This window comes from Perca fluviatilis, chromosome 1 (assembly GCF_010015445.1).
Source record: "Perca fluviatilis chromosome 1, GENO_Pfluv_1.0, whole genome shotgun sequence".
In the NCBI taxonomy this organism is placed as follows: domain Eukaryota; kingdom Metazoa; phylum Chordata; class Actinopteri; order Perciformes; family Percidae; genus Perca; species Perca fluviatilis.
The window spans coordinates 12,194,815-12,215,764 of record NC_053112.1 but is presented as its reverse complement, the minus strand read 5'-3'; the positions used below and the strand labels follow the sequence as shown (position 1 = coordinate 12,215,764).

The following is a 20,950-nucleotide window of genomic DNA, read 5'->3' as shown; positions in this document are numbered from 1 at the left end:
TAATATAGTAGCATTCTGCTCGTGGTCTTTCATTAAAGCCAACAGATCAAATCTATAGTGCGAACTGGGGCAGTAGAAAATTGTGCCTGGTAGAGCGTCTATAATGCATTTTAAAAATCTGTCTCAGAGTATGCAGCACAGAAATGTTTGGTGCCATTTTATTATAACTGCAAAATCATTATTTGTTTTACCAGTGGAAATCTAGTTGTAGTTTACTATTAGAAACATAACAGAACTTTCAAAAGGTCTTCTTTAACGAGGGGTCATCAGTCTGAATCTCTTTCTCTGTTCTTTCTGGTCCTGCATGAATCTAAAATAATGAAGACCACATGAATTAGTACACAACTTCATAAACACGCACACAGGTTGAAATGGCAGTGTGTGTAGGACACCATAGAAAAATGTATTCCTGCTTCATTATAAAGACCAAAAATGATTTTCTCCCAACTAAGTGGCTCATTACTCCACATGCAATTTTGTGAAAGTGATTTCTCTGTCACATGTTGTCAAATTGTTTGTGTACCTTGGCATATTGAAATCCCCGCGGGATACTATCAGTTCTTCAATGATTATGGTAAACTACAAAAGGCAGGAGCTCAAAATGAAGGAACCTTTTTCAGTTAGTAATGTATCTCCCACGGAGAACAGGCTTGGATCGTCGTCTGTCAAATGATTGCTGTATTTTCTAGCTGACTGCGTTATGTGTCTGTCCTCCTCCTGGCAAATTGGAAATCTGCCCTGAAGGTTAGTAGTGAAATTACTTTAGAAGGATCGGACTTTAAACTTTGTGTATAATCATCTGTTTCTAATTATTTGTCTAGTGTGTCTCTTTCTGTCCTGATTCTCTTTGGCTCGTTTTTATTCTCTTTGTAAAGTGTGTGAAACCAACAGGTCCCTCAAACCATACGATGATATAGTTTGTTTATGTCTACTCTTTAAGCATTTTATAAATAGCGCCCCTAGCGGTGGCAGGAAATACCATCCACAGGAGCCTTTTCCGTCTTAATATCTAAACGTAACGGTCACAGATTTAAACACTTATGTTAACGTTGTGGAACGGCGCGGTTTGGTTAGGTTTAGGTGACAACACTTTCTAGTTAAGTTTAGAAAAAGATCGTTATTTGGGCTAATGCTGTGTTCATGCCACCTCGGAATAACAGGCACCGCCCCCCTGATTACGTTGTTTTTCCGACTGGCAGCGTTCACATGGTCGGGATGCGTGTTCTTCTTCTTCTGTTATATTGCCGTTTGGCATAACAACTTTTTGCATGACTGCCACCAACTGTTGGGCGTAGCCTAGAGCATCAGGTGTGTGAAAACATGGAGGCCACAATAACAAAAGATTCTCTGCTGTTTTCTTATGCGAGCATCCAAACAGCACATCGCCAGGTGTTTGTTTGTGTTATCTGGAGGACAACCAACGGGAAAAGACACGGATAATGTGTTGTTTTTTATACATAGGCCTATTTATGAATAATTTTAAACATATTATGTCTGTGTATGTTTCTTGGCAGAGGCATTTGTCCACAATAAACAGTTTATTATCATTGAAATATGTTCAGTGAACCAAAGTCGCCTCCATCAAACGTCAGTTGTCAACAACGCGTCACCAACTGGGGAACTATGTTATCAAAATCCAGCCCGAGTTTCCCACCTCTGATTCCCACAGGAAGTTACGTGAATGGTGACGTTTTCACTCGGAAAAACGTTTTTCCGATGTCCATGAACAAGACGTTTGTTGTTACTTCACTTCCGCTTACGAATGTCACGCAGAACATGGCATAGATCCACTTGTTTACTTTAATTTTCAAACCGAACAAAACCACTGTCTCCTAGGTGAAAGTGTTTGTTTGACCCATCCACCACCCCAACCTGCCTCCTTACACAACATTTGGTGCTCTTATACTTCCTGCTTTGCTTCCATCATAATTTGTATATCCACTAGAGGGCGCCGTCAAACTACATAAACACAAATATGAGTTGTAATTGATTGTACAAACGTTTTTTGGGGGAGGACAGACTCTGTGAAACTGTATGTTTGGTAAAGTAGAGGCCTTTGAATCATCCATTAGTGATCATTAACCAACTCTTGCTGCACAGTACGTGATCAAGATTCCTCAGAAGTTGAGTAGGATGTGTTCAGACTTATGATCCAGGAAAAGCAAACCACTGAATGAATCATTGTGACCCCTTCTTCTGTCCCTCACCTATTCACTACCTTTTACTAAAATGTCATTCCTTTCTTCTCCTCTCCCTCCGTGTTTAATCCAGCCTTACCATTTACAGCAGGGAGCAGGGCTTCTTCTTGACCTTAGTGGGCTGGGGGCAGAGAACGGCTCGGATGGCCTCATCAAACACCGTCTTCAGACCGCGCTGGGTCAAAGCCGAGCACTCCAGGTACTTCACTGAATCTGCACATACGACAAAGGACACACAGATCACATCAATAAAACTATACATGAACGAAAGAATAAGAGAGGAGTAGGCTAAAGAAAACAAGCTGTGATTGTAAGCCTGCACATTAAACCTGTAATGTATGTATCCACTGTATGTTAACCTGTTAATACCCACCAGGTATGTGAGTTCTGACATGTTACATAATAAGTATTTAAACACAAAAGTTCAAAAATTTTATTAATATGGACATGTTGTACATCGTTTGATTGGTAATTATTTTTTAAACAAGAATTCCCCCAAACCATAGGACCACTAAATTATTTTTCAACGCGCATTCTCATGAACTGGTTAGTATGATATTGTACAAAAAGATATGCACAACAATTCGTATGATATCTTACAAAGTTACGGTGACTGACCGCGGCCTTTATAGTTCAATTTAGCCAATAAAAGGTTACTTTGAGCCAGGTACAGGGCACTGTGATGTTACGGTAATTTCAGCGCCCATTGCAGTTGAGTTTAGCCGACAAAAGGTACCTGTCCTGTTGCGACGACAGTTAAGTTTAGGCACCAAAATGACTAGTTAGGATTAGAAAAAAAGATTGTGGTTTGGGTTAAAAAACTGGTCCCCTTAAGTAGTACTCCTGGGGTGGCAGGAAATCTGACCCACGGAAGCGTTTTCCCTCCCCATACCTTAACATAACGATCGCGGTTTCACACATGTTGTAAAACGGTCGCTGTTTAATTAGGTTTAGGCACAAAAATACTTGGTTAGTTTTAGTTAAAAAGAGACAAAAGACATTTTTTCACCAGAATATCAATTATATCAATATGATTTCAATTTCTTGAAATCTTCATGCTACATCTGAGACTTGTTCTTTGCATAGCTTTCCAAGCTGCAAAGAAGATAATTCCCCTTCTATATGTTCATCATTCATGCTTTCATTTTCAGTAAACTCAATATACTTCCACAGTAAATGCAGTAATCAAAGAAAGCCCATCATAGGTTTACGATTATATTATATTTTATATTTTCATGTATCTATAACACAGAAGCCTGGGTAATAGCACTTACTGAGCGATGGAGACTGCTTTGTTTCATTAGCCAAGGAGGCTTACAAATTTCTGTCATGTAAGACCTTAGAAAAGCCTGTGAGCATTACCCACCTATCTCTTTAGCCAGAGCCAGGCCCTGAGGGTAGGTGATTGGCGCCAGCTTCTTTTCCTTCAGCTTCTCAATGGTATCCTTCTCGTCCCTCAGATCCAGCTTGGTGCCCACCAGGATGATGGGTGTGGAGGGGCAGTGGTGGCGAACCTCAGGGTACCACTGGACAGAAATAAAGGCAAACACAATGAGAAGAGAGAAAGGGGGAAAGAAAGAGTGAAGGTATGTGTCGGAGATGAAGAAAATGACTGGGGGTGAAGGGGCGACGAGGAGGGTGTTGACAGCCAGGGGGTTAATGGATGAAGGACTCAAACTGCTTTCTTAAATTGTCACGAAATAAGTGTTAAGATGCAATTGACATGCTGTACTGTAGTTATGAAATCCACTTTTCAGCCCCAACTTCATAATAATTTCAGAGCGTGATTGACGTTTTCATTTTCAGGCCTGTCCTGGCTGCCATCACTCTCCTCTTTCACAATTTCTCTGAAAATGATTGTGTTTGTTCTATCACTCACTCAGGCACCCACTATTCATCTCATCTACTTCCTCATTCTCACCTTACCGGATATCTCCCTTTCTCTCTATAAACCTTTTCCTCTTGCTCTCTGTTTACCTCTTTTGTCCTCTCTCCATCCGATTTCCTCAGTGAGGAAATAAGTGATGCTATCTGCTGAAAGAAGTATTATGTAGATTATATTTTGCGCCTACAATAATAGTTGTAGTTTTTGAGTGGCAAATTTGACCTGCCTAGTGGGGTAGTCCGCTCACAAGCCAGCCTGTTGACATGTGAGTATTATGAGTATTACCCGATCAATCGTACTGCTGCTTCTTCGAGTCAATTCTTTTGACTTAAAATGTCCTATCGTGTGTTGCTGAGCTTTATTTTATTATGATGTCTCACAGAATTACATTTAAGACATATTAAATTCTATCTTGGTCACAGCCAATAGGGAACTTTTCCGGTGGAAATTTCTAAACTTCACCTATCAAGTGACTATTTCCTTAACTTGGCATGTTCTGTTCAGCAGGTCCACAACAAATAAAACCAGAGCTTTAGACTTTAAACTTGAAAATAAATCAAGGCCTGAGACTTGACATGGACTTGCAGTAAGACGTGACTGACTCCCAAACAATTGTATTTGACTTGAGATTTGAAAGCAAAACGATTCAAGGTTCAAGTTTTGACATTTTAAAATCCCAGACTACTGCATTAGCAGTGACTTGTGATTTGACTTGGAATTGCCCGAAAGGACTTGTGACATGACTTGGAATTATTTTGATTAACTTGAGACTTACACTTACTTAAAAGCTTCAGAGTTAACTGTCCCAACTATCCTAAGAATTGACATTGACTTGTCTTGAATGACTTGAAACTTGTTTTGGACCTGTCTCGATTAACGTTAAAACCAGACTAGGACTTGTCTTAAACGGTGCCTTGCTGTCAATAGTTGTCAACCTCTACACACCGAATAAAAGAGCTCTCGGAAACTGATGAAGGAAGGAATGTGATGGGCTGAAGCAAGGTGTTGAAGTGTCCAGAATCATAAAAGGATTGCCCTGGGACCAATAAGCCACAGTATATCTTAAAAGTGACCAAATAATATTTGTATGCTTAGTCGAAACACTGGTAGTCTAAAGAGTTATGCTCATACAAGAGCAAAATACATTTAAGTGCCCTTAGCTTACATACAGGTAATGCAGTTTGTACTTTCGGCCAAATACAGCCTGTTTTCTGGGTGTAAAAGCATAACTTAAGCCCTCTTTCTGCTACTGAAGTCTCATAAAATTCAGTTTTTTTATTACCAAAACCCAGTCCTCCTTTCTGAATTTCCTCCATACCAACTGATCTAGCAGGAACCATGTTTATGGTACCACTCATGTCCCTTGTTACTATGGTGACTCTCATGGGATTGAAAATGAAGAGCAGAGCACAGGCGGAGGAAATCTAATCATTATTTCCTTTGTTATGTTGTGTTGATGTTCTTATATGATATTCATAGGGTCGATGAGCAGAGTCTCGGCTTTTGTTGCGGGACTCAAGCATTCATCGTTGAACAGGAAATGGAGAGTACATGAAACTACTAAAACGGAGAGAGCTCTTGAGTTGAGAGCGAGGTGCACTAAAGCTTTACATCTCCCAATGCTACACATTCTGGTGTTCATTATATTGAGATTAAAAGGCTGAACGATTCGCCCACAAGACCCTGAATAAAAATAAGCAGAAATAAAATATGGGTGAACGGATAGATGGAAACCTAAAATCTAGAGATGAAACGATTAGTTGTTTCATTGATTGATTCCATGTATGCCGTTAATCAAGCAAAAACTCCAGACATTCTTTGGTTCCAGTTTCTCCAATGTGAGTATGTGCTGCTTGTATCTGTTTATGTAATTATTATAATAGAATAATCATGCTTTTGTTTAAATAATTTGTATAATACAATTATTTAATCATTTGCTTACTATAATAATAAGCAACAGGCTCATGCTGCTTGGCTTAATATCAGATATCTGCAACGATCGTAGTCACATTGTTAAAATAAGGCAAAAGACAAGTTGCATTTTAGATCATTTTCCAAAACCACCGACTTCAATAACTTTATAAGCCACAGGCCATGGCAACAGACCTGTCCCAGCCATGTGCGTTACTTTTTAGTGTCCCCTTGGTTGTGAGCATCTTGAAGCGTTTTTTCTAAATGCTGCTAATGTGTTGTCAAATTAGTGACAAGGTTTCGTCGAGGATTTGTTTGTGTTTTGTCTATTTGCATGTGTTTTCCTAATTTGCAGTGTATTGATCTCTCTGGGCCACCATACTTTTGGCATACTGAAGTCTTCACCATCACTGTTCATGTACATTATTATCTGTTAGAGCTCAGAATCTAATTCTCTGTCTGACAAAATGTCAAAGAGTCACTTTTTAAATTCCCCCTGTGTCCCTGTCTGCAGAACCACGGGCAGCTTTAAACACAATGCCTTTCTTTCTTTTCCTGCTCTGTCTTTCTTTCTTTCTTTCTTTCTGTATGACAGTGCAGTTGAGAGCTAAGATTTCTGTACAGTCTGCTGTTTTAGCTACTAATTATGGTTAATTCCTCTTTTTATTCATGCATACACATGCAAACCACGTCCCATCCATCTTATTCAGCAAGTGTGGCAGAAGAGGCAGCAACTAAATCATTGTTTGTTTCTACTAATATACAGTCTAACCAGGGTTGTTTTTATTAGGACTCCTTGATTAATATATATATATATATATATATATATATATATTTAGTTGACATGTAAAAAGGTCCAAATAATAATGTACCACAGATATAAGACTTACCTTAGCTCTGACGTTCTCGTAGGACGCTGGGCTCACCAGGGAGAAACAGATGAGGAAAACATCCTAAAGAAGAGACAATGAGATGAGAGAGATATTCAATGATAGATTTGGCTACACTGGGATTTTATGTCCTTTGCATGCTTTTGTGTAAATGTACCATACAATATTTACATTATTCTATATCTGTATGTAATTATAACAGACTTATTTTATTACTAAGGGTATTATAAACCTTAAAAGTTCAGGTTACTGTCATAGTCATTTTTCCAGAGCTTTCAGCAACATCTAGTGTGGTTATCTTATGATAACAGAAAATATCATTATTTTACTGTATATTTGACTGCAGTTACTGACATTTTGCCGCATCTAAATGTAAAAAATGAAAAATAAAAATAGAGCAGACCAACCGCAGCTCATTATCCTTTTCAATTTCATGCCATGTAAGCTGTAAAAGGGCAAATCTTTGGAATGAGTTTTTCTCAGTAAACATGAACCCAGCCAGAGCAGCCTGCATCCAAGAGGGACACCGAGTCATGTGGCTCTTCTCTTTTTGAATGTAAATGTAACGTTTTTACAATGTAAACATGCAACATGTTGTTTGGTGGCGGTTGAGTTTGACTGAGAAAACTATTTTAGATGTATAATGCAAAATAGCCTCGGGAAGGAACTTGTTTTGGTGGAACATGTGTACGTTCAAAAGTTGTTTTAGTCGTGCAACAGAGAACTCAGATTGGATTTAGCTAGCTGTCTGGATTTACCCTGCAGGAGCAGTTAACCATAGTCTTCCATAGTTGTTTTTTTGTGTGTTTGTGTGTGTGTGTGTGTGTGTGTGTGTGTGTGTGTGTGTGTGTGTGTGTGTGTGTGTGTGTGTGTGTGTGTGTGTGTGTGTGTGTGTGTGTGTGTGTTGGGTACCCGTCTGTGGGTAGAATAAGCAAGAGCCTTGTCGTTTTTCCTGTCCAGCTGTATCCCAGAGGCCCAGGTTGACTGGCTTGCTGTCCACCATCACATTAGCTGAGTAGTTGTCAAACCTGTGGGGAGCACAGCGGTCAATAAACCAATCAATAAATCAATCAATCAATCAGTGAGCCGGTCTTTCATTTAAGTGATGATTTGAACAATTAATTAGTTTGATCTAGAAATGCCATAGTAATGCCATCACGCCAAGGTAGGGTCATATAAACTAAACACCTTAGATCTGAGAGGAGGAGATTTTTATTACAGAAACCATAAAAAAGGACAAGTTTATTTGGACAGATTAATTACAATCCTTATACTGAAAGGATTACACACACTTGAATTTAAATGGCTGTGTTGGTTTGCCATAAAAATGCCTAATATATTTGACTTCTGTTGTTTGAACACCTGGGTGTTTAAGGAAGTAACCGCTGAAACGTTGTAGATTGTAATGCTAAGCTGTGCTGCCCCTGTGTGGTCACACTGAAACACTACAGTCTCTTCTATCAGCTTTGGAAATTACTTTCCTAAACTTCCCTTTGGACCTTTTGTATGTACCAGTGGTGGGAGAAATATTAAGATAATTTACTTAAGTAAAAATATTAATACCACACTATAAAAATACTCTGTTGCAAGTAAAAGTCCTGTATTGACAATGTTACTTATGTAAAAGTATGTAAGTATCATCAGAAACATGTACTAAAGTATTAAAAGTAAAAGTACTCAATGCAGAAAAATCCTCACATTTTAGAAACCGTAAACGATCAAAACGGTTCTGTCAATCAACTGAGTGATTAATCATCTAATCACTTCAGCTGAACTTGTAGGCCGTTACATTGGATACTGGGTATGTTGGGTAGTTTAATTTATAATATAACATTGTATTTTAGAAACTACATGTGTTTTGTGTGTAACAATCTTAATTTGTAAAGTAGCTGTCAGATTAACGTAGTGGAGTAAAAAGAACAATATTTCTCTCTGAAATGTAGCGGAGTAGAAGTAGAAAGTGGCATGAAAAGAAATGACTCAAGCAAAAGAACCTAAAATGTCTACCTAAGTACACTGCTTGAGTACATGTACTAAGTAACATTCCACCACTGGTATGTACACATGGTGCTGCTACACATAGGACAACATACACTCATTTGAAAAAACAGATAAAAGCCATTCTTAAAACGAATAAACCAACATCAGTTTGATAACGGAGGTAATCTGATTTTGCAAACTGAACCTAACTTGACTTGGATCGTCTAGTTGATCGCTTCGTTGTGCAACTTCGATGGACACACGCAACTAACTCTGTTTTTAGCAACATCCTGTTTCTGCCTCATGCATGTCTTCATATTCACAGTCATCTCACGCCATCAGTTAGTAAAACACAGCTGCTAGAGGCTTTTAACAAATTCAAAGAGATATATCGCCCATGTTCTTGCCTCTCTTTAAAGGTTACAAATCGGTTTTAGCGTTGAGTTGTTTTACTTTGAAAACACTTCACGGACCTAAATCCTGTCTAAAGACTAAAAAAGGACATTTAAATCGCTTATTTCCTATTTCTAAAATATCTTAATTGTTTGTTAATGTAATTCTCTTTCAACTCACTGTATCATTTTTTTTACATTTATTGCAGGACTTTACTTGTCTTTTAGTTAGTCTGGAAATGTTTTAAAGGTCCCATGACATGCTGCTCTTTGGATGCTTTTATATAGACCTTAGTGGTCCCCTAATACTGGATCTGAAGTCTCTTTCCAGAAATTCAGCCTTGATGCAGAATTACAGCCACTAGAGCCAGTCCTATAATGAGCTTTCCTTAGTATGTGCCATTTCTGTGTCTGTAGCTATTGAGGAGGAGAGAGGGGGGGAAGGTGGAGGGTGGGGGTGTGGTCTTGACCAACTGCCACTTTGCTCGTTTGAAAGCCATGATGTCTCTCTCTCATGGGTGGGCCAAATTCTCTGGGCGGGCAAAGCAGAGAAAGGGGAGGTAACCTTGCTCCTTATGACCTCATAAGGAGAAGATTCCAGATCGCCCCATCTTTCATTTTCTCAAAGGCAGAGCAGGATACCCAGGGCTCGGTTTACACCTATCACCATTTCTAGCCACTGGGGGACCATAGGCAGGCTGGGGGAACTCATATTATTATTAACAAAACTCATTAAGTGAAATGTTCATGCCATGGGACCTTGAATAGATCCTGTGTAAAACACCTTGTAACTTTGTTTTGAAAGTTTATTGATGAAGTTGATTATTTCTATTATTAGGTAATATGTTTGGCTAGAGGAGTAAACATAAAATCAGTGGCTTGCTCACAAGCACTGCAACATTAATTGTTGAAATAGAGAGTGGTTAGTAAGCCTATTTCTTCTCTATTTAACTGTCAGCTTTTTTGTCTTTTAGAAAGACTTCCTAACTTGTAGGTTGCTGCCAGCCCGAACCTGTCAGTGTTCGGCAGATGTATGCAGTGTGTGTATGTGTGTGTGTGTGTGTGTGTGTGTATATATATATATATATTTTTTTTTTTTTTTTTTTGCTGCATTCGTGTGCCACATTTGTCCCATGTGTGTCATTGCATGCACACAATTGGATATAACAGTTGATTATTGTTCATACAGAAATGTGCAACATGTTAGTTTACTCGTACATGTAATTTACTTTGTAATTTACCGTCAGAAAGAGAGCATGTGTGTCGGTGTGCCTCATACTCACACAGTAGGAATGTACTCCCCGGGGAAGGCATTGGTTGTGTAGCTGATGAGAAGACATGTTTTTCCCACCGCTCTAAATCATACAAGTAAAAACACATGCAGTGAGACATTATGACCAGACAATATCAATGTTTCATTCAGGCTAAAAGAGGGAATCACAGCCAGAAACAATCAACATAAGCTTTGTCCCAAGTCCATACTACATACAGTACTGTATACAGTACGTAGAATAAAAAATCATTTTCATACTTTCAATTTTGTACTAAAAGGAAATTATGGAAGACAGGAAGGGAGAGCAGAATGGTTTTCAAAATATTTGAATTGTATTTGTTTTATTTTGGGATATTCCTTGAGCTGTTTCTTTATCACCCACAATGTATTTTTTTCTAGCAGTTGAGCAGCTTTTGTGCATTGCATGCTTAATTCCAACCTGGTTAGATTTAGTGTGTAGAATGGATTTAGGACAACGCTATAGAAAAGCAGAGAAAGAGGATGAGAGATGAGCTGGCAGACTGATCTCAGAGCAATAATCACACATGTACAGTATTGGTAGCCTTGCATGTTTACAAGTTTATTTTATTAGTTTTAATATCACATTGTATAATTGAGATGGAAACATTTGAGCCAGTAACATGTTCATTAGAGGAGCGCAGTGATGTCTGGCTGCATGCACCAGATGATCAAACAAGTATCAACTAGTCCTGTTTGTATTTTGTTCCAGAGCATTGCTGTTAGCATTTTCAACAATAACACCAGCACTCGTGGCCTGTCTACACCAAGGCACTGACACACAGAGAAGATCACATTGGATGAATGTGATTAGAAAGTTATGACGAGTTGCTTCAGCCTTGCTTTTTTATGAAAGCAATGCTCAGTGCCCAAATGTTACACTGTGGTTTGCCTGTTGGATTATTCATGAGATTACATGTCATTTAGCTGATGCTTTTATCCAAAGCGACTTACAGTTGCTATATGTGTCAGGGGCTGCATGCCTCTGGAGCAGCTATGGGTCAAGTGTCTTTCTCACAGCAGGAATTGAACCCAGATCTCCCACACCAAAGGTACGTGTCATATCCACTGCACCATCACCACCCATACATAATGCATATGTAATGTAGTGTTGATATTGCTTCCACTTCCATTACGTTCTGGAAGTGCACAGTTTTACGGTGGTAAAGGTAGTGTTTTTCAGATTTTTTTTATAGCTGTGTATGTACTTCTTACCTGGATGTTTTGGGATGTTCTCTTTTACCTTATTTGGTGTTTCTTTATTTCCAAAAAAAATCTTTTTGAGCTTTCCCTATGTATATTTATACAGTATGAGTTCACTAACAAGTTTTAAAACAAGACACCTGCTTAGGTTTTCAGCTGAAATTGCAATCAGCAGTGTTTGATAGGCACCAGACTGAAAGCTATTCTGTTTAGAATGTGTGGTTAACAGTTTTGACAGCAGTGTGTTAGCATTTGAACTAAGTGCTGTAGATAAACAGTGTTGTTCAGGTTGTGGTTAAAGTCATGGGATAAGTGTGTAGAGTTTTCAAAACTGTGTTCAAGCGATGAAAAATGAACTAGAGTTTGGTCCACATGAACTGCTGCTGTGCAGACTGTGGTTAGAGTTTCACACACATGTTTCCAGTTGTGCCCAGCAATCGAAAAAGTGTGAAATAGTAAACCGCTTTTATGCGTCTATTCTGGTTTTGCAATTACATCTCACTCTTTTGCTAACATATTAGCTGTAGGCAAATCTAGATTGTGGCCAATTAGTGAGGAACCCATCAGTTCATCACCCAAAAATCACAATCACTACACTGTAAACCTTTGATCTAAATTTACAGCTAAAATCTCACAGTATCTTACTGTTTTAATGTTATACAGGGCCATACTGTAAATGGCAATGCACTCTGGGAGAAAATAATAACATTACAGCACTATCCGCGAATGTTACAGATTACAGGTATTTACCAATGCATCTTGGGAAAATAAAGGAAAAGGCAGGAATTACACTGCAGACCGTATATTACTGTACATTTTCGGTGTATAGTTTTACAGTACATTTTATTAATCAATTCAAGTCAATTTATTTATAGAGCACATTTAAAACCCACCTAGGCTGAACAAAGTTATATTATGTTATAAAAACAAAGGACGACAAAAATATAGACACAATGAACATCAAACAAACAACACAATTCTATACAAATGTCCCTAAACTAAAACGCCATAGAATAAAAGTGTTTTAGGACGAGACTTAAAGATCTCGGCAGTAGAGGAGGACCTAATATGAATGGGACGTTTGTTTGTACTTTTAACAGTTCTATTGGAGGCAGTAATGGTGGTTGTAAGAGTATAGTTGTAGGTGGTGTAGTATGGAATCAAAATGCTGCAGTCCATTCAGAGTCACGGCTATTATTGATGCGTGATTCAGGCATCAGCATCGGTGTGAGTCGAGCAAAGAGTCCAAAAAGTTTTTCCACTGTTGAAGCTCTCTTTATAAAAACATCCGGTTATAGCACATCAGATCAGAAAAAGCTTCAGCTATGAAAGAGGGTGTAAGAGAGCCAGCCTGACTGAATTAGTACAGCTCAAGCATGCACTGTTTGGAACTACAGCAGGGATGAGGGCGGCTATTTGCCTGCAAAGTGCACTTTCTGAGAGCTTAAATGTAACTTCAGCCCTCAGTGGACGTTATGATCTGAGGCTCAACATCTATACGCTAAACAAAAATGAATCAGTGGTCCAGGACAGCTGCATTAAACATAAACAGCTGTGGTTAGACAGCCGTATTTGTTCAGCAATAATGGGTAATGTCCATCAAGAATATGGAAATCACAAAAATTTGAAAAAAGTTAGTGAAAAATATGTGTCATCTAAGTGTACAGTATGTCTGTACATACATACAATGGTGTGGCTTTCAGAAAGTAAGTTGGGGGTTGGGACAAAAAGAAACCCTTTCGGTTTTCTTTTGCCAAGCTGCACAATCATGACATATAAAACATGTGCCACAGACAACTTTGATGCCAGTACCAGGAACCAGCAACATTAAAAAGTCCCTCTTACTTAGAAAAACTGTGGACTGTTTTCAGTATTTACCATAGCTCCCAATGAAAACACGAGGTCTGATTATTGTCTAGGAAAATGTATTTGAAAGTTTTCAAAGTAAAACACAAAAAAAGGATTGCTTTTGGATGCTTTGGCTGTGTCTAAAGTCACTCCCTAGAGCACTACATGTATATTTCACTGCATTTTAGTTGTGTGTAAAATGTAATTTTCTACATATTGCCCTCATAACACCACAATGGTGTAAAAAAAAAAAAAAGTAGTGTCCATAGCATTTATACTACTTTTTTAAATTACAAACAAATGTTGAACTACTGAGAAGCTATTCATAGTGAATAGGGAGTGATTTCAGAGCACAAAGTGGAATTTCTCTTAGCCCTGTTGCATTGAGGTAGCGGCAGAAGCATTACTGTAACTAGACTCAGTGGAGGATATTTTGATCAGGGACTAATAGTGCTACATTTTCAGAATGGCTAGATACCACTAGAGATGAGCTCAGAAAATAGACTACATCTTTCTGTGATTTGAACTGACCCTTTAAAGAGAAGTCGACAAACAAACTTTAGAAAAAAAAAGCACATCAAAGGTAACTAATAACTAAAAATTCTAAATGTTGTCGGATTTAAAAAAAAAAGCAGAAGAAAAAAAACTACAAACTCATCCATGGCCTATAAGCAGGCTCCGATTGTGTAAAGTGGCATTTTAAAGAAGGCCAGCCCAGGAACAAGATGAGTCAGTAGTGGTGTGAGCACCCAGCTGTCAACTAAGAAAAGCTTAGTCTGTGTGTGTGTGTGTGTGTGTGTGTGTGTGTGTGTGTGTGTGTGTGTGTGTGTGTGTGTGTGTGTGTGTGTGTGTGTGTGTACGTGCGTGCGTGCGTGTGTGTCTGTGCTTGTGTGTGAATAATTCCATCTTTGTGAGGATTAGTGTAGAGTTTCAGACATTAGGTTTGAGGACAGGTTGTCAATTCTCCAAAAGGCTGTTTGGGGATTTAGACTTTAGACAGGTGTTATGGTTAAGGTTAAGGTTTAGGTGAAATGTGAAGGTTAGGGTTAGGCATGCACTTGCAGTGTTTAAGGTTAAGTAGTGTGTAATGTCAGTGAAGGCTCTCAGAAGTATAGAAGTGCAAGCTTGTGTGTGTTTTGTGGTTGTGGATGACTGAAATAGGAACTGATCCGTTTCAGAAGCATCAGTTAATACTGAAAACAGGAACCAGCCAAACTCAGCTATCAAGAAGAGAAAAAAATACTTCAACCTCTCATCTCCCACAGGTTCTTTCTTCTTAATCTCGTTTTCCATCAACGTTTCTGTCCCCTGCTGACACCACGCTACATGATTTGGTTTTAGCTTGGCAAACTCGTCACAGGAGATTCATCCTTACAGTCTGTCCCTGTTTATTTCTTTACTTCACTCTATTTCGCTTTACCCATACCTAACTTTTATTTCATCCACTGTATCTTTCTATCTTTTTCTCATAAAAATCACCACAACACACTTTCTATAATTTCTTCCATCTTGTTTTTCAGTCCAAAAAGCACATGCCACAGTAAATAGTCAAATGGCTTCAACTAGGCCTACATTAGTACATATAATGTGTGCAGGGGGAACATTGGCATAGTTTTGATTTGTTGATTTTTGTAAATGTATTAGATCTTTCGTTCTTGCCCTTAAACATAACGTCTTAAGTAGATTAAAATCGGTTTACACCAGAAAGTGGAACAGTGGAACTCATCAATGTGTCATAATGAAACAAGTGGTGCTGGAGGCTTGGAGACATACAGTGACTACTCGCCGTGCCAGGTGGTAAGCTACTATAGGCTGGTGAGCTAAGCGTTACCAAATTAGCCAGTCGGGAACAAGCTAGTCAGTCAAAATTAGTAAGTAAGTAAGTATAGGTAAGTAAGTAAGAAAAGCTTTATTTATATAGCACTTTTAAAAACATGCAGTTACAAAGTGCTCGCCAAAATAATTTCTATTTCCTTGGAACTGCATTGTTTCCTTCATTAAGGTTTGTATAGGCCTATCAAGTGGTCAGTAATGGCGCTTTTCCATTACATGGAACCTGACGTGAAAACCTGCAGGCTACAGATTGGTCGGAAAGAATCGTCACTGATCACTGCATTGATGGGGGTGTCCTGACCAACCCAGCGTATTTAAATAGTTTAGCCAGCGGTGGTTTTTTGCTGCCTCCAGCATATGCATATGCTATATACAAGTGGCCTGATGTTTATACTTGTGCGCTGGTGTGTGCATGTGTGTGTGGGGAGTGGGTGAGCGAGGGATCAGTGAGAGAGTGACGGCGATTATCTTCGGAGCGAGTAGTGACTCTAGAGTCATAGTGAGAGAAACAAAGTGTCTCCCCTGTTCTTTCTGACCACGGTGGGAAATCTGGAGCAGTAAAAGTTAACTCTCTCTTTGATTTCATATTGTTTACGGAGACGGAGAACCAGGAAATGAGTCGGGACGGGGCAAATGGGGAAATGCACCGCTACCAAGCCACGTCCACGACAGTCGCTATGACGACCAACCACGCTGAGGCGGTACTAAGTAGCGAGTAGAGTTGAGGCGAGTCGAGCAGGTACCATGTAATGGAAAAACGCCATTAGTAACTTTGTTAGCTCGGCCGCTAACGGGACATCAATATGTGTACAGGCCATCCATCAGGCCAACCCTATAAAGGCCATACTGTATATCAGCAGCATATTAGCTTCTATGTATGCTACACAGTGACTCGCTGAGTAGTCTATATCCTTGATGTTACACTCCCCGGATTGCTCCGGTGCCGGAGGAAATTCCGTCGGATGCATGTATTTTCCGTTTCCTTCCGCTTTCTATGTGTTGGAATTTTAAATTTGGTGGATTAATAAGGACTATTCTTGACTGCTCCTCAGATCTCTGCTGGGTAAATTGAGACGGCTAGCTAGACTATCTGTCCAATCTGAGTTTTCACTTGCGCAACTATTTTGCAGCGGCTCTGTGCGGAGCTTAGCGCCGCCCCTGACGATTCCGATTGGTTTAAAGAAATGCCATTAAACCAGAGCACGTTTTCTTCCCATCCCCGAAAGCTCTGTGTAGTAGCCAGACCCTCCATCAGCGTGCTTTGGAGGAGGGTCTGGCAAAGTGACTACTTTTGCCAGACTACTCGCTGAGAGACAACAGACTTCCCTATAACCTGACACCAACTTCCTCGTCTTTCTCTCTGTTAACAGAAGCTTTAAATTCCATTTCGAAATCTGGTTTATAGTCACAGACGCGTGGTCACACATCACACAGACAATCTGATTTTCTTAAAGACTGCACTGTCTCCACAACGTCCATATGGACAGGGTTCATCTTCTGTGAAACTAGTCGAGGCCCAAACTCAAACTTCTGCAAGGTACAGCAAAGGATGTTTGTAGTGGCTGCAGCATGACGCAACGTTAGCTATACCAGAGTCGAGAAAAAAATTAAACAGCCATGGCAGAAATTACTCATACCACGGCCTGCTTCAACTGACAGCTTCTCAGCTCTCAGGTATCCTTCTAATACATACTCAGAAGTGCTGTTTGGACTGTCTTTAAAGCTCCATAGAGACATGTCAATAAGGCTATTCTGAAGTATTTTCACACAGTTGTTGCAATTTTAAAAACAACAGACAAATCAATACTGGCGGCAGCAATTGGCCAGGTGTTCACAGGTTTTGAAACTGGGCAGAGCTCAAGGCTGTAAGCACATTCTTTTCTTCACATTCCTGAAAATGTATTCGCCCACTGTTGGTGTTCTGTGCAGAACTGCAACAATTGCCATTGTGTTGGTGGTGTGTTTTAAAAAAATTTAAAATGGGAGGAGTATGATGACTGCAGTCTGGGTCAAGTTCTGGATAGCAGCCATGATGCATGGTGAGATTAAAAAAAAAGGTAGTATTTTCAAAATAAAAGGTTTTAAAGAATAAATCATTTATTTTTGAAATTACATTTTTTTAAATGTGACATTAATGTTATTTTCCTAATGTCAAAAACATCAGTGTATGTCATAGCTCATAAACTTGATGAACACAGTAAACCCAATCTTATTAGAAGCCAAGATGCAGAGCAGTCTATTTGGACACTGACACACTGTCTCTGGTTTTTGGCTCTGCACTGCAGTACTTTAGATTTTAAATGTTACAGAAAAATCACTGACTTTAAGCTTTTATGGATTATGACAACAAGTCTTTCAAATTAAAACGACAATATACGGCATTGGTCCATGCTATCCACATTAACATATGAAGGTGTACTCTGATCTGACACTGCTCTGGTTAAGGGTTGGTTAGGTTTAGGCGTAAAACGTACCAGGTTAGGGTTAGGGTTCCGATCACGGTTGGGGTTAAAATTATGACTTTAATATTAGGGCAGCTTCGTTGTCATGGTTACATTGACATGTACTTGGTCATGGTTATTGAATTATTGTGGTTATGGTTAAAAAGAAACCAGTGTTCACAAACCAGTTGACTGTTGGCAGTTAACTGGAAATAAACAGCTGTCTCCCATGTTAAAGTCCCACATGTTGTGGACCAATTCATCCACCCCAATCTCCCTCCTCCCGATCTATAACAATGTCAAATAATACATAATGTCTCACTTCCCAAGTATTTAAAGACATCAGTCTCTCTTCTTCTCCACTCTTCAATTTTAAATCACAGAGTCACATTCAATACACACCAGGAAGCCCAACACACACAAGGAAATGGAGCTATGGTAGCTGTGTGCTACATGTAAATGTTTAATTCTCTGTAACCATTGCCTGATCTCAATAGCTGCAGTACTTCCGCTGTACAATTTCCGCCATCATGACAACCGGCCTTTTTGCCCCACCTTTAAAGATAAGTATATACGTTTTTTTTTTTTCTGATGTGGTAGACAACTTGTTCCAAGAGAGTACAACTAAGTCTGAAGACCGAACAAATTTAGCAGGTCTTCTAATTATAAAGAATACAATATGTGGTCAACTTTTTTTTTTCTTGAATTTGCAGTGAGGTGTCTGTGCTCTGAGCGTGCTGCATTACGGCGTGTTCTTGCATGTTGTAGCCTGCACCAACCAGCACCCTCACTCTGAATCAGCGCTGTCAAACACACGCCTAAAGATCTACACGTAACACAGGACAGGCTGTGTTCTTCAACAAGTTTAAAAGAACAGTATCCTTAAGGTTTTTTTTTTAATTTAAACACTACATCACACAGCCCCATCACTCCGGAAGTTGCCAAAACTGTTAGTCGAGGCTGTTGAGGCCATATGAACATCTTTGACATTACCGTTAAATAACCCTAAATTCTGAGCCTAGGGCTAAACGCTCCCCATAATGCATCAGCTGGGTTAACACCCCTTGTTTCGAGACTTGAAGGCAGCTTAAGTTCAAACAATGTAAATGTATGGTAAAGTAAAGTAAAATAATGGCGTACCCATCTCCCACGACCACACATTTGATAGCCTGCATCCTGTTCCGCTCAGCTTCGTCTGTGCTCTTCACTGTGACAGAAACAGACTCGGAGAGGAAGGTTCAGAGACGCAGATCAGCATGCAACTACAGGAAATTGTTACACACCTCCCTCACTCCCCTTCCTTTGCTGCCTCTTTTTCTTTTCTCAGTCTCTGCTTCCTTCATTTCTTGCACCAATCTCTTTGTCTGTTTTTGTTGTGTTTTCTCCTAAACAACAGAGCCTGTGCAAGCAGTGTGTAAATAGTATAAAATACAGTAATAATGTGTTGAATGACGTAGAAACGTACAAGATTGCAATAAATGAGAAGTCTGAATTGTGAAGTTTTTTGAAACAAGGAAGCTGCAGTAACAATAGCACTGGGCTTTGTTTTAAAACTTCCTCTTCTGTTGCAATCATACATGCACACACGCACGCACACACACGCGCACACACACACACACACATAATATTGCATTTCACTTCTTTGTGGGGACCCGTTATTGAAATAATGCATTCCCTAGCCCCTTACCCTAACCTTAACCATCACAACTAATCCCCTAACCCTAACCCTAACCCTCACCCTAACCATAACCTAATTCTATCCCTAATCATAAAACCAACTCTCTTAACCCTCAAACAGCCCTTTAAAGTTGTGGGGTCCAGCATTTTGTCCCCACAAAGCTGCCCGGACCCCACAAGTATACTGTATTCCCGGTTTTTGGACCCCACGAATATAGTTAAACGAGAACACACACACACACACACACACAACATACACATTAATAGTTTAGATTTAATTAAGTACTTTAAGGTTAATTTTAATTTGTAAAGTGATAGAAAATCGAAAATAAGTTACAATTATAAACAAACACTTCTCCACACACTCATGATCATACACTGGGAATAGCATTACTTATGATAGCACTTGGTTACCACTAGATGGCACTTCAGCATCATTTTTTCTGAATGTTTATCATGTCGAAAACTCTGAGCATTTACAGCAGAAGAGGTTTTTAAGAACTATTAGACCAATTCACATTTGCACCTTACTGCAATCTTTCTTAGAATATCCTTTTTTTCAGTCATAATAATGTCTTGATTAAGATGACTTTGCTTCCTGGATCCTTCTGTATTATGTAAATATCACCCTAATAACTTGGATGGTGTGTCCTCGATGTATTGTAAGATTTCTAAAGTTCGTTTTAATAAGGTTGTCTGTATATTGTAGGCATTTAGTCGATGTTCTACTTCAAAATCAATAACCATGTTTTTAACAGTCACACTTGAACGGGATGCTGCGTGCAAAAACCACACGCTCAACCACTCATGACTTCTGCTTTAAAGAAAGGTTGTCAGGTGTCAAGGCAGCCTGAGTTAGTACGCCACAATAAGAGAAGAAGGAAGACAATCTTATCTTCAAAATAAAAGTGTCTAATTTCCAGTAGAAATATAATAAATTGAAACAAAACTAATCTTTTTTCATGTAGCACCAAATGACCCAAGATTTTTTTCTGTCACGGCTCTCGCGTCAGTGCTTCAGCGCTTACCTCACCATGTGACGATATTCTTGGCTTTCAAAACTCACTTGACCCGGACTGAGTTTTGCAACCGAGATTCATTGTCCAACCAAATGTCAACACACTCTCTGTCACATCCGCTCTCGAAATCTCGGTTCTACAAAATGTTATATACAAGCCACAAAAGCAAATTTCAAAGCTGTGTTATTATTGTTGTTTTTTTTTAATGGTGGAACGCTGCCTTCTCTGCCTACTCCAGTTTAATTTCAAATCTTATTGTCAGTCCCAGATAACACAGGTTTTGTCCGTGTTCTAAATGTCATACACTCCAAAAGGTTTTTTAAATGACCCTACTTGATTGCTTCACTTCATGGACTAATCCATTGAGAAAGGGTTTTATTTT

The 20,950-nt window shown here is 39.2% G+C and overlaps 1 pseudogene; it reads right to left on the bottom strand.

Annotated features, from left to right (window-relative positions):
• Positions 1-216: 216 nt before the first annotated feature.
• On the bottom strand, positions 217-19,148 carry LOC120562899 (annotated as a pseudogene).
• Positions 19,149-20,950: the final 1,802 nt, after the last annotated feature.